The sequence below is a fragment of the Stenella coeruleoalba genome (genome assembly GCF_951394435.1).
Source record: "Stenella coeruleoalba genome assembly, contig: scaffold_34, whole genome shotgun sequence".
Taxonomy (NCBI): domain Eukaryota; kingdom Metazoa; phylum Chordata; class Mammalia; order Artiodactyla; family Delphinidae; genus Stenella; species Stenella coeruleoalba.
Genome location: NW_027646159.1, coordinates 1,893,143 through 1,905,408, shown reverse-complemented (window position 1 = coordinate 1,905,408; position 12,266 = coordinate 1,893,143). Strand labels below are relative to the sequence as shown.

The 12,266-nt window shown below is 43.7% G+C and overlaps 1 long non-coding RNA gene across 2 annotated transcripts in view; it reads right to left on the bottom strand.

The window, feature by feature from the left end:
• Positions 1 to 12,266, bottom strand: part of LOC307181296 — a 1,479,290-nt gene that overhangs the window by 207,067 nt on the left and 1,259,957 nt on the right. The window lies entirely within an intron of this gene.

Genomic DNA, 12,266 nt, shown 5'->3' with positions numbered 1-12,266 from the left:
CTCACTTCCCCCCGGTCAAAAGGGCCATCTGAAAAAAGTGTAAAATCCAGAAAGGCAGGACAGGCCATGGAGAACTGGGAGCCTTGTTATGCTGATGGGCGGGATGTAAATTGCCAACAACCACTCGGGAGAAGTGTATGGTGTTTCCTGAAACATCTAAAAAACAAAGCAACAGAACCTAGGGCACTTCCACTTATGGTCCTATAGCTTAGGGAAATTAAAATCAAAAAGACACAGCCACCCCAAAGTTTGGAACGGCTCTGTTGACAAGAACCTCGTTTACAGTACAAGTTCAACATCGCAGAAAGTGAAAAATGGATAAAGAAGTTGTGGTATTTACTTACAAAACAATATCACTCAGCAATGAAATCTGTGTCATCAGGCCCTTAGCAGCACAATGAGTGGATTCAGGTATGATGATTCTAACTGAAATAAGTCACACAGAAAAAGAAACATCATAAGATATCAGTAATACACGGAATGGAAACTTGGCTACACAGGAACTGAATTACAGAACAGAACAGGGTCTCAAATTTAGAAAACCAACTTATGCTTGCTTAAGGGTAAAGGTGAGTTGGGGTGCTGCATAAAACCAGAGATTGAAATGAGCACAGATAAAGTTACTTAAGTCAAATATGGAATAGACAAGAGCTACTCCTTGCTCAACGAAATGGACTCAACACCGCATATTAAATGCCTAAGAATGTACCTGACTAGTAAGTATCTTAAAACCTATGGATTGCTATGTCTCCGAAAGAGAATCAAGCATGTGTACAGGGGCATAAACGCAGCAGTGATAGGATTGGAGAGGTTCGGTGAGCAAATGAAGACGCTTTGAAGTCATATTGCATGGTACCCTTTACACGGGTCTCAACTCTCCAGGTTTAAGGTATTCTTCCTTCAGCTAAAACATGCATGTGGAACCCAAGTATGATCAACCATGTGAACGGGAGACGTGTTCAAATATGTCTCAGTTTTCCTCCCCTGGTACTCGGGTGCAACATTCCAGACGCTTTACTAACACTCTCCCCACTTGGAGAGTCAGCGCCTTTAACCTCCTGTTTGGCCCAGTTTGCAATTTCTGCGGAGGATGAACAGGAATAGCGAGAACCAATGAGAGACTAGCTGGAGGTGTCTGGACGGGCAAATTTAACTCTCATTTCCCACCAGGAAGAGGAAATAACCAAAGGCTCAGCGTGCCGTGCCGGAACCAGATTAGGGCCTGAAGCCATCCTGCGGTGTTGCGGCCAGCTCACAAGAAAGCCAGTTGAAGAAAGGAGCTCAGGGACACTGTAATTCACAAACCTGCAGAGTTATAAATGACAGCTGTCGTCCAAAAATAGACTGAAATAAGGCTGCCAAGAGGACTTGAAAGCGGGGCAGAATTGCAGGAAACCGATTTCAGGAGGTAGACTGGAATTGCATTGAAAGCATAGGAAAAGAGGCAGAACGTCCACAATGATGCACTTGGCCAAAAACGGCGTATGCGTTTTTTCCTGAATATATTCAGGAAAAACGCATACGCGCTTTTTGGCCAACCAAGCAAGCTTGCAAAGGAAATCTGCACTACAATGAAGTCTCACTTCCCCCCGGTCAAAAGGGCCATCTGAAAAAAGTGTAAAATCCAGAAAGGCAGGACAGGCCATGGAGAACTGGGAGCCTTGTTATGCTGATGGGCGGGATGTAAATTGCCAACAACCACTCGGGAGAAGTGTATGGTGTTTCCTGAAACATCTAAAAAACAAAGCAACAGAACCTAGGGCACTTCCACTTATGGTCCTATAGCTTAGGGAAATTAAAATCAAAAAGACACAGCCACCCCAAAGTTTGGAACGGCTCTGTTGACAAGAACCTCGCTTACAGTACAAGTTCAACATCGCAGAAAGTGAAAAATGGATAAAGAAGTTGTGGTATTTACTTACAAAGCAATATCACTCAGCAATGAAATCTGTGTCATCAGGCCCTTAGCAGCACAATGAGTGGATTCAGGTATGATGATTCTAACTGAAATAAGTCACACAGAAAAAGAAACATCATAAGATATCAGTAATACACGGAATGGAAACTTGGCTACACAGGAACTGAATTACAGAACAGAACAGGGTCTCAAATTTAGAAAACCAACTTATGCTTGCTTAAGGGTAAAGGTGAGTTGGGGTGCTGCATAAAACCAGAGATTGAAATGAGCACAGATAAAGTTCCTTAAGCCAAATATGGAATAGACAAGAGCTACTCCTTGCTCAACGAAATGGACTCAACACCGCATATTAAACGCCTAAGAATGTATCTGACTAGTAAGTTTCTTAAAACCTATGGATTGCTATGTCTCCAAAAGAGAATCAAGCGTGTGTACAGGGGCATAAACGCAGCAGTGATAGGATTGGAGAGGTTCGGTGAGCAAATGAAGACCCTTTGAAGTCATATTGCATGGTACCCATTACACGGGTCTCAACTCTCCAGGTTTAAGGTATTCATCCTTCAGCTAAAACATGCATGTGGAACCCAGAGTATGATCAACCATGTGAACGGGAGATGTGTTCAAATATGTCTCAGTTTTCCTCCCCTGGTACTCGGGTGCAACATTCCAGACGCTTTACTAACACTCTCCCGACTTGGAGAATCAGTCCCTTTAACCTCCTGTTTGGCCCAGTTTGCAATTTCTGCGGAAGATGAACAGGAATAGCGAGAACCAATGAGAGGCTAGCTGGAGGTGTCTGGACGGGCAAATTTAACTCTCATTTCCCACCAGGAAGAGAAATTAACCAAAGGCTCAGCATGCCGGGCCGGAACCAGATTAGGGCCTGAAGCCATCCTGTGGTGTTGCGGCCAGGTCACAAGAAAGCGAGTTGAAGAAAGGAGCTCAGGGGCACTGTAATTCACAAACCTGCAGAGTTATAAATGACAGCTATCGTCCAAAAATAGACTGAAGTAAGGCTGCCTAGACGACTTGAAAGCGGGGCAGAATTGCAGGAAACCGATTTCAGGAGGTAGACTGGAATTGCATTGAAAGCATAGGAAAAGAGGCAGAACGTCCACAATGATGCACTTGGCCAAAAAGGGCGTATGCGTTTTTTCCTGAATATATTCAGGAAAAAACGCATACGCCCTTTTTGGCCAACCAAGCAAGCTTGCAAAGGAAATCTGCACTACAATGAAGTCTCACTTCCCCCCGGTCAAAAGGGCCATCTGAAAAAAGTGTAAAATCCAGAAAGGCAACAGGCCATTGAGAACTGGGAGCCTTGTTATGCTGATGGGCGGGATGTAAATTGCCAACAACCACTCGGGAGAAGTGTATGGTGTTTACTGAAACATCTAAAAAACAAAGCAACAGAGCCTAGGGCACTTCCACTTATGGTCCTATAGCTTAGGGAAATTAAAATCAAAAAGACACAGCCACCCCAAAGTTTGGAACGGCTCTGTTTACAAGAACCTCGTTTACAGTACAAGTTCAACATCGCAGAAAGTGAAAAATGGATAAAGAAGTTGTGGTATTTACTTACAAAGCAATATCACTCAGCAATGAAATCTGTGTCATCAGGCCCTTAGCAGCACAATGAGTGGATTCAGGTATGATGATTCTAACTGAAATAAGTCACACAGAAAAAGAAACATCATAAGATATCAGTAATACACGGAATGGAAACTTGGCTACACAGGAACTGAATTACAGAACAGAACAGGGTCTCAAATTTAGAAAACCAACTTATGCTTGCTTAAGGGGAAAGGTGAGTTGGGGTGCTGTATAAAACCAGAGATTGAAATGAGCACAGATAAAGTTCCTTAAGCCAAATATGGAATAGAAAAGAGCTACTCCTTGCTCAACGAAATGGACTCAACACCCCATATTAAACGCCTAAGAATGTACCTGACTAGTAAGTATCTTAAAACCTATGGATTGCTATGTCTCCGAAAGAGAATCAAACATGTGTACAGGGCCATAAACACAGCAGTGATAGGATTGGAGAGGTTCGGTGAGCAAATGAAGACCCTTTGAAGTCATATTGCATGGTACCCATTACACGGGTCTTAACTCTCCAGGTTTAAGGTATTCTTCCTTCAGCTAAAACATGCATGTGGAACCCAAGTATGATCAACCATGTGAACGGGAGACGTGTTCAAATATGTCTCAGTTTTCCTCCCCTGGTACTCGGGTGCAACATTCCAGACGCTTTACTAACACTCTCCCCACTTGGAGAGTCAGCGCCTTTAACCTCCTGTTTGGCCCAGTTTGCAATTTCTGCGGAAGATGAACAGGAATAGCGAGAACCAATGAGAGACTAGCTGGAGGTGTCTGGACGGGCAAATTTAACTCTCATTTCCCACCAGGAAGAGGAAATAACCAAAGGCTCAGCGTGCCATACCGGAACCAGATTAGGGCCTGACGCCATCCTGCGGTGTTGCGGCCAGCTCAAAAGAAAGCGAGTTGAAGAAAGGAGCTCAGGGGCACTGTAATTCACAAACCTGCAGAGTTATAAATGACAGCTATCGTCCAAAAATAGACTGAAGTAAGGCTGCCAAGAGGACTTGAAAGCGGGGCAGAATTGCAGGAAACCGATTTCAGGAGGTAGACTGGAATTGCATTGAAAGCATAGGAAAAGAGGCAGAACGTCCACAATGATGCACTTGGCCAAAAAGGGCGTATGCGTTTTTTCCTGAATATATTCAGGAAAAAACGCATACGCCCTTTTTGGCCAACCAAGCAAGCTTGCAAAGGAAATCTGCACTACAATGAAGTCTCACTTCCCCCCGGTCAAAAGGGCCATCTGAAAAAAGTGTAAAATCCAGAAAGGCAGGACAGGCCATGGAGAACTGGGAGCCTTGTTATGCTGATGGGCAGGATGTAAATTGCCAACAGACACTCGGGAGAAGTGTATGGTGTTTCCTGAAACATCTAAAAAACAAAGCAACAGAGCCTAGGGCACTGCCACTTATGGTCCTATAGCTTAGGGAAATTAAAATTAAAAAGACACAGACACCCCAAAGTTTGGGACGCCTCTGTTTACAAGAACCTCGTTTACAGTACAAGTTCAACATCGCAGAAAGTGAAAAATGGATAAAGAAGTTGTGGTATTTACTTACAAAGCAATATCACTCAGCAATGAAATCTGTGTCATCAGGCCCTTAGCAGCACAATGAGTGGATTCAGGTATGATGATTCTAACTGAAATAAGTCACACAGAAAAAGAAACATCATAAGATATCAGTAATACACGGAATGGAAACTTGGCTACACAGGAACTGAATTACAGAACAGAACAGGGTCTCAAATTTAGAAAACCAACTTATGCTTGCTTAAGGGGAAAGGTGAGTTGGGGTGCTGCATAAAACCAGAGATTGAAATGAGCACAGATAAAGTTCCTTAAGTCAAATATGGAATAGACAAGAGCTACTCCTTGCTCAACGAAATGGACTCAACACCGCATATTAAACGCCTAAGAATGTACCTGACTAGTAAGTATCTTAAAACCTATGGATTGCTATGTCTCCGAAAGAGAATCAAGCATGTGTACAGGGGCATAATCGCAGCAGTGATAGGATTGGAGAGGTTCGGTGAGCAAATGAAGACCCTTTGAAGTCATATTGCATGGTACCCATTACACGGGTCTCAACTCTCCAGGTTTAAGGTATTCTTCCTTCAGCTAAAACATGCATGTGGAACCTAGAGTATAATCAACCATGTGATCGGGAGACGTGTTCAAATATGTCTCAGTTTTCGTACCCTGGTACTCGGGTGCAACATTCCAGACGCTTTACTAACACTCTCCCGACTTGGAGAGTCAGTCCCTTTAACCTCCTGTTTGGCCCAGTTTGCAATTTCTGCGGAAGATGAACAGGAATAGCGAGAACCAATGAGAGACTAGCTGGAGGTGTCTGAACGGGCAAATTTAACTCTCATTTCCCACCAGGAAGAGGAATTAACCAAAGGCTCAGCATGCCGTGCCGGAACCAGAATATAGCCTGAAGCCATCCTGCGGTGTTGCGGCCAGGTCACAAGAAAGCGAGTTGAAGAAAGGAGCTCAGGGGCACTGTAATTCACAAACCTGCAGAGTTATAAATGACAGCTATCGTCCAAAAATAGACTGAAGTAAGGCTGCCAAGAGGACTTGAAAGCGGGGCAGAATTGCAGGAAACCGATTTCAGGAGGTAGACTGGAATTGCATTGAAAGCATAGGAAAAGAGGCAGAACGTCCACAATGATGCACTTGGCCAAAAAGGGCGTATGCGTTTTTTCCTGAATATATTCAGGAAAAAACGCATACGCCCTTTTTTGCCAACAAAGCAAGCTTGCAAAGGAAATCTGCACTACAATGAAGTCTCACTTCCCCCCGGTCAAAAGGGCCATCTGAAAAAAGTGTAAAATCCAGAAAGGCAGGACAGGCCATGGAGAACTGGGAGCCTTGTTATGCTGATGGGCGGGATGTAAATGGCCAACAGACACTCGGGAGAAGTGTATGGTGTTTCCTGAAACATCTAAAAAACAAAGCAACAGAGCCTAGGGCACTTCCACTTATGGTCCTATAGCTTAGGGAAATTAAAATCAAAAAGACACAGCCACCCAAAAGTTTGGGACGCCTCTGTTTACAAGAACCTCATTTACCGTACAAGTTCAATATCACAGAAAGTGAAAAATGGATAAAGAAGTTGTGGTATTTACTTACAAAGCAATATCACTCAGCAATGAAATCTGTGTCATCAGGCCCTTAGCAGCACAATGAGTGGATTCAGGTATGATGATTCTAACTGAAATAAGTCACACAGAAAAAGAAACATCATAAGATATCAGTAATACACGGAATGGAAACTTGGCTACACAGGAACTGAATTACAGAACAGAACAGGGTCTCAAATTTAGAAAACCAACTTATTCTTGCTTAAGGGTAAAGGTGAGTTGGGGTGCTGCATAAAACCAGAGATTGAAATGAGCACAGATAAAGTTCCTTAAGCCAAATATGGAATAGACAAGAGCTACTCCTTGCTCAACGAAATGGACTCAACACCGCATATTAAACGCCTAAGAATGTATCTGACTAGTAAGTATCTTAAAAGCTATGGATTGCTATGTCTCCAAAAGAGAATCAAGCATGTGTACAGGGGCATAAACGCAGCAGTGATAGGATTGGAGAGGTTCAGTGAGCAAATGAAGACCCTTTGAAGTCATATTGCATGGTACCCATTACACGGGTCTCAACTCTCCAGGTTTAAGGTATTCATCCTTCAGCTAAAACATGCATGTGGAACCCAGAGTATGATCAACCATGTGAACGGGAGACGTGTTCAAATATGTCTCAGTTTTCCTCCCCTGGTACTCGGGTGCAACATTCCAGACGCTTTACTAACACTCTCCCGACTTGGAGAGTCAGTCCCTTTAACCTCCTGTTTGGCCCAGTTTGCAATTTCTGCGGAAGATGAACAGGAATAGCGAGAACCAATTAGAGGCTAGCTGGAGGTGTCTGGACGGGCAAGTTTAACTCTCATTTCCCACCAGGAAGAGGAATTAACCAAAAGCTCAGCGTGCCGTGCCGGAACCAGATTAGGGCCTGAAGCAATCCTGCGGTGTTGCGGCCAGCTCAAAAGAAAGCGAGTTGAAGAAAGGAGCTCAGGGGCACTGTAATTCACAAACCTGCAGAGTTATAAATGACAGCTATCGTCCAAAAATATACTGAAGTAAGGCTGCCTAGACGACTTGAAAGCGGGGCAGAATTGCAGGAAACCGATTTCAGGAGGTAGACTGGAATTGCATTGAAAGCATAGGAAAAGAGGCAGAACGTCCACAATGATGCACTTGGCCAAAAAGGGCGTATGCGTTTTTTCCTGAATATATTCAGGAAAAAACGCATACGCCCTTTTTGGCCAACCAAGCAAGCTTGCAAAGGAAATCTGCACTACAATGAAGTCTCACTTCCCCCCGGTCAAAAGGGCCATCTGAAAAAAGTGTAAAATCCAGAAAGGCAACAGGCCATTGAGAACTGGGAGCCTTGTTATGCTGATGGGCGGGATGTAAATTGCCAACAGACACTTGGGAGAAGTGTATGGTGTTTCCTGAAACATCTAAAAAACAAAGCAACAGAGCCTAGGGCACTTCCACTTATGGTCCTATAGCTTAGGGAAATTAAAATCAAAAAGACACAGCCACCCCAAAGTTTGGAACGGCTCTGTTTACAAGAACCTCGTTTACAGTACAAGTTCAACATCGCAGAAAGTGAAAAATGGATAAAGAAGTTGTGGTATTTACTTACAAAGCAATATCACTCAGCAATGAAATCTGTGTCATCAGGCCCTTAGCAGCACAATGAGTGGATTCAGGTATGATGATTCTAACTGAAATAAGTCACACAGAAAAAGAAACATCATAAGATATCAGTAATACACGGAATGTAAACTTGGCTACACAGGAACTGAATTACAGAACAGAACAGGGTCTCAAATTTAGAAAACCAACTTATGCTTGCTTAAGGGGAAAGGTGAGTTGGGGTGCTGCATAAAACCAGAGATTGAAATGAGCACAGATAAAGTTCCTTAAGCCAAATATGGAATAGACAAGAGCTACTCCTTGCTCAACGAAATGGACTCAACACCGCATATTAAACGCCTAAGAATGTACCTGACTAGTAAGTATCTTAAAACCTATGGATTGCTATGTCTCCGAAAGAGAATCAAGCATGTGTACAGGGGCATAAACGCAGCAGTGATAGGATTGGAGAGGTTCGGTGAGCAAATGAAGACCCTTTGAAGTCATATTGCATGGTACCCATTCCACGGGTTTCAACTACCCAGGTTTAAGGTATTCTTCCTTCAGCTAAAACATGCATGTGGAACCTAGAGTATGATCAACCATGTGATCGGGAGATGTGTTCAAATATGTCTCAGTTTTCGTACCCTGGTACTCGGGTGCAACATTCCAGACGCTTTACTAACATTCTCCCGACTTGGAGAGTCAGTCCCTTTAACCTCCTGTTTGGCCCAGTTTGCAATTTCTGCGGAAGATGAACAGGAATAGCGAGAACCAATTAGAGTCTAGCTGGAGGTGTCTGGACGGGCAAATTTAACTCTCATTTCCCACCAGGAAGAGGAATTAACCAAACGCTCAGCGTGCCGTGCCGGAACCAGATTAGGGCCTGAAGCCATCCTGCGGTGTTGCGGCCAGCTCAAAAGAAAGCGAGTTGAAGAAAGGAGCTCAGGGGCACTGTAATTCACAAACCTGCAGAGTTATAAATGCCAGCTATTGTCCAAAAATAGACTGAAGTAAGGCTGCCAAGAGGACTTGAAAGCGGGGCAGAATTGCAGGAAACCGATTTCAGGAGGTAGACTGGAATTGCATTGAAAGCATAGGAAAAGAGGCAGAACGTCCACAATGATGCACTTGGCCAAAAACGGCGTATGCGTTTTTTCCTGAATATATTCAGGAAAAACGCATACGCGCTTTTTGGCCAACCAAGCAAGCTTGCAAAGGAAATCTGCACTACAATGAAGTCTCACTTCCCCCCGGTCAAAAGGGCCATCTGAAAAAAGTGTAAAATCCAGAAAGGCAGGACAGGCCATGGAGAACTGGGAGCCTTGTTATGCTGATGGGCGGGATGTAAATTGCCAACAACCACTCGGGAGAAGTGTATGGTGTTTCCTGAAACATCTAAAAAACAAAGCAACAGAACCTAGGGCACTTCCACTTATGGTCCTATAGCTTAGGGAAATTAAAATCAAAAAGACACAGCCACCCCAAAGTTTGGAACGGCTCTGTTGACAAGAACCTCGCTTACAGTACAAGTTCAACATCGCAGAAAGTGAAAAATGGATAAAGAAGTTGTGGTATTTACTTACAAAGCAATATCACTCAGCAATGAAATCTGTGTCATCAGGCCCTTAGCAGCACAATGAGTGGATTCAGGTATGATGATTCTAACTGAAATAAGTCACACAGAAAAAGAAACATCATAAGATATCAGTAATACACGGAATGGAAACTTGGCTACACAGGAACTGAATTACAGAACAGAACAGGGTCTCAAATTTAGAAAACCAACTTATGCTTGCTTAAGGGTAAAGGTGAGTTGGGGTGCTGCATAAAACCAGAGATTGAAATGAGCACAGATAAAGTTCCTTAAGCCAAATATGGAATAGACAAGAGCTACTCCTTGCTCAACGAAATGGACTCAACACCGCATATTAAACGCCTAAGAATGTATCTGACTAGTAAGTTTCTTAAAACCTATGGATTGCTATGTCTCCAAAAGAGAATCAAGCGTGTGTACAGGGGCATAAACGCAGCAGTGATAGGATTGGAGAGGTTCGGTGAGCAAATGAAGACCCTTTGAAGTCATATTGCATGGTACCCATTACACGGGTCTCAACTCTCCAGGTTTAAGGTATTCATCCTTCAGCTAAAACATGCATGTGGAACCCAGAGTATGATCAACCATGTGAACGGGAGATGTGTTCAAATATGTCTCAGTTTTCCTCCCCTGGTACTCGGGTGCAACATTCCAGACGCTTTACTAACACTCTCCCGACTTGGAGAGTCAGTCCCTTTAACCTCCTGTTTGGCCCAGTTTGCAATTTCTGCGGAAGATGAACAGGAATAGCGAGAACCAATGAGAGGCTAGCTGGAGGTGTCTGGACGGGCAAATTTAACTCTCATTTCCCACCAGGAAGAGAAATTAACCAAAGGCTCAGCATGCCGGGCCGGAACCAGATTAGGGCCTGAAGCCATCCTGTGGTGTTGCGGCCAGGTCACAAGAAAGCGAGTTGAAGAAAGGAGCTCAGGGGCACTGTAATTCACAAACCTGCAGAGTTATAAATGACAGCTATCGTCCAAAAATAGACTGAAGTAAGGCTGCCTAGACGACTTGAAAGCGGGGCAGAATTGCAGGAAACCGATTTCAGGAGGTAGACTGGAATTGCATTGAAAGCATAGGAAAAGAGGCAGAACGTCCACAATGATGCACTTGGCCAAAAAGGGCGTATGCGTTTTTTCCTGAATATATTCAGGAAAAAACGCATACGCCCTTTTTGGCCAACCAAGCAAGCTTGCAAAGGAAATCTGCACTACAATGAAGTCTCACTTCCCCCCGGTCAAAAGGGCCATCTGAAAAAAGTGTAAAATCCAGAAAGGCAGGACAGGCCATTGAGAACTGGGAGCCTTGTTATGCTGATGGGCGGGATGTAAATTGCCAACAGACACTTGGGAGAAGTGTATGGTGTTTACTGAAACATCTAAAAAACAAAGCAACAGAGCCTAGGGCACTTCCACTTATGGTCCTATAGCTTAGGGAAATTAAAATCAAAAAGACACAGCCACCCCAAAGTTTGGAACGGCTCTGTTTACAAGAACCTCGTTTACAGTACAAGTTCAACATCGCAGAAAGTGAAAAATGGATAAAGAAGTTGTGGTATTTACTTACAAAGCAATATCACTCAGCAATGAAATCTGTGTCATCAGGCCCTTAGCAGCACAATGAGTGGATTCAGGTATGATGATTCTAACTGAAATAAGTCACACAGAAAAAGAAACATCATAAGATATCAGTAATACACGGAATGGAAACTTGGCTACACAGGAACTGAATTACAGAACAGAACAGGGTCTCAAATTTAGAAAACCAACTTATGCTTGCTTAAGGGGAAAGGTGAGTTGGGGTGCTGTATAAAACCAGAGATTGAAATGAGCACAGATAAAGTTCCTTAAGCCAAATATGGAATAGAAAAGAGCTACTCCTTGCTCAACGAAATGGACTCAACACCCCATATTAAACGCCTAAGAATGTACCTGACTAGTAAGTATCTTAAAACCTATGGATTGCTATGTCTCCGAAAGAGAATCAAACATGTGTACAGGGCCATAAACACAGCAGTGATAGGATTGGAGAGGTTCGGTGAGCAAATGAAGACCCTTTGAAGTCATATTGCATGGTACCCATTACACGGGTCTTAACTCTCCAGGTTTAAGGTATTCTTCCTTCAGCTAAAACATGCATGTGGAACCCAAGTATGATCAACCATGTGAACGGGAGACGTGTTCAAATATGTCTCAGTTTTCCTCCCCTGGTACTCGGGTGCAACATTCCAGACGCTTTACTAACACTCTCCCCACTTGGAGAGTCAGCGCCTTTAACCTCCTGTTTGGCCCAGTTTGCAATTTCTGCGGAAGATGAACAGGAATAGCGAGAACCAATGAGAGACTAGCTGGAGGTGTCTGGACGGGCAAATTTAACTCTCATTTCCCACCAGGAAGAGGAAATAACCAAAGGCTCAGCGTGCCATACCGGAACCAG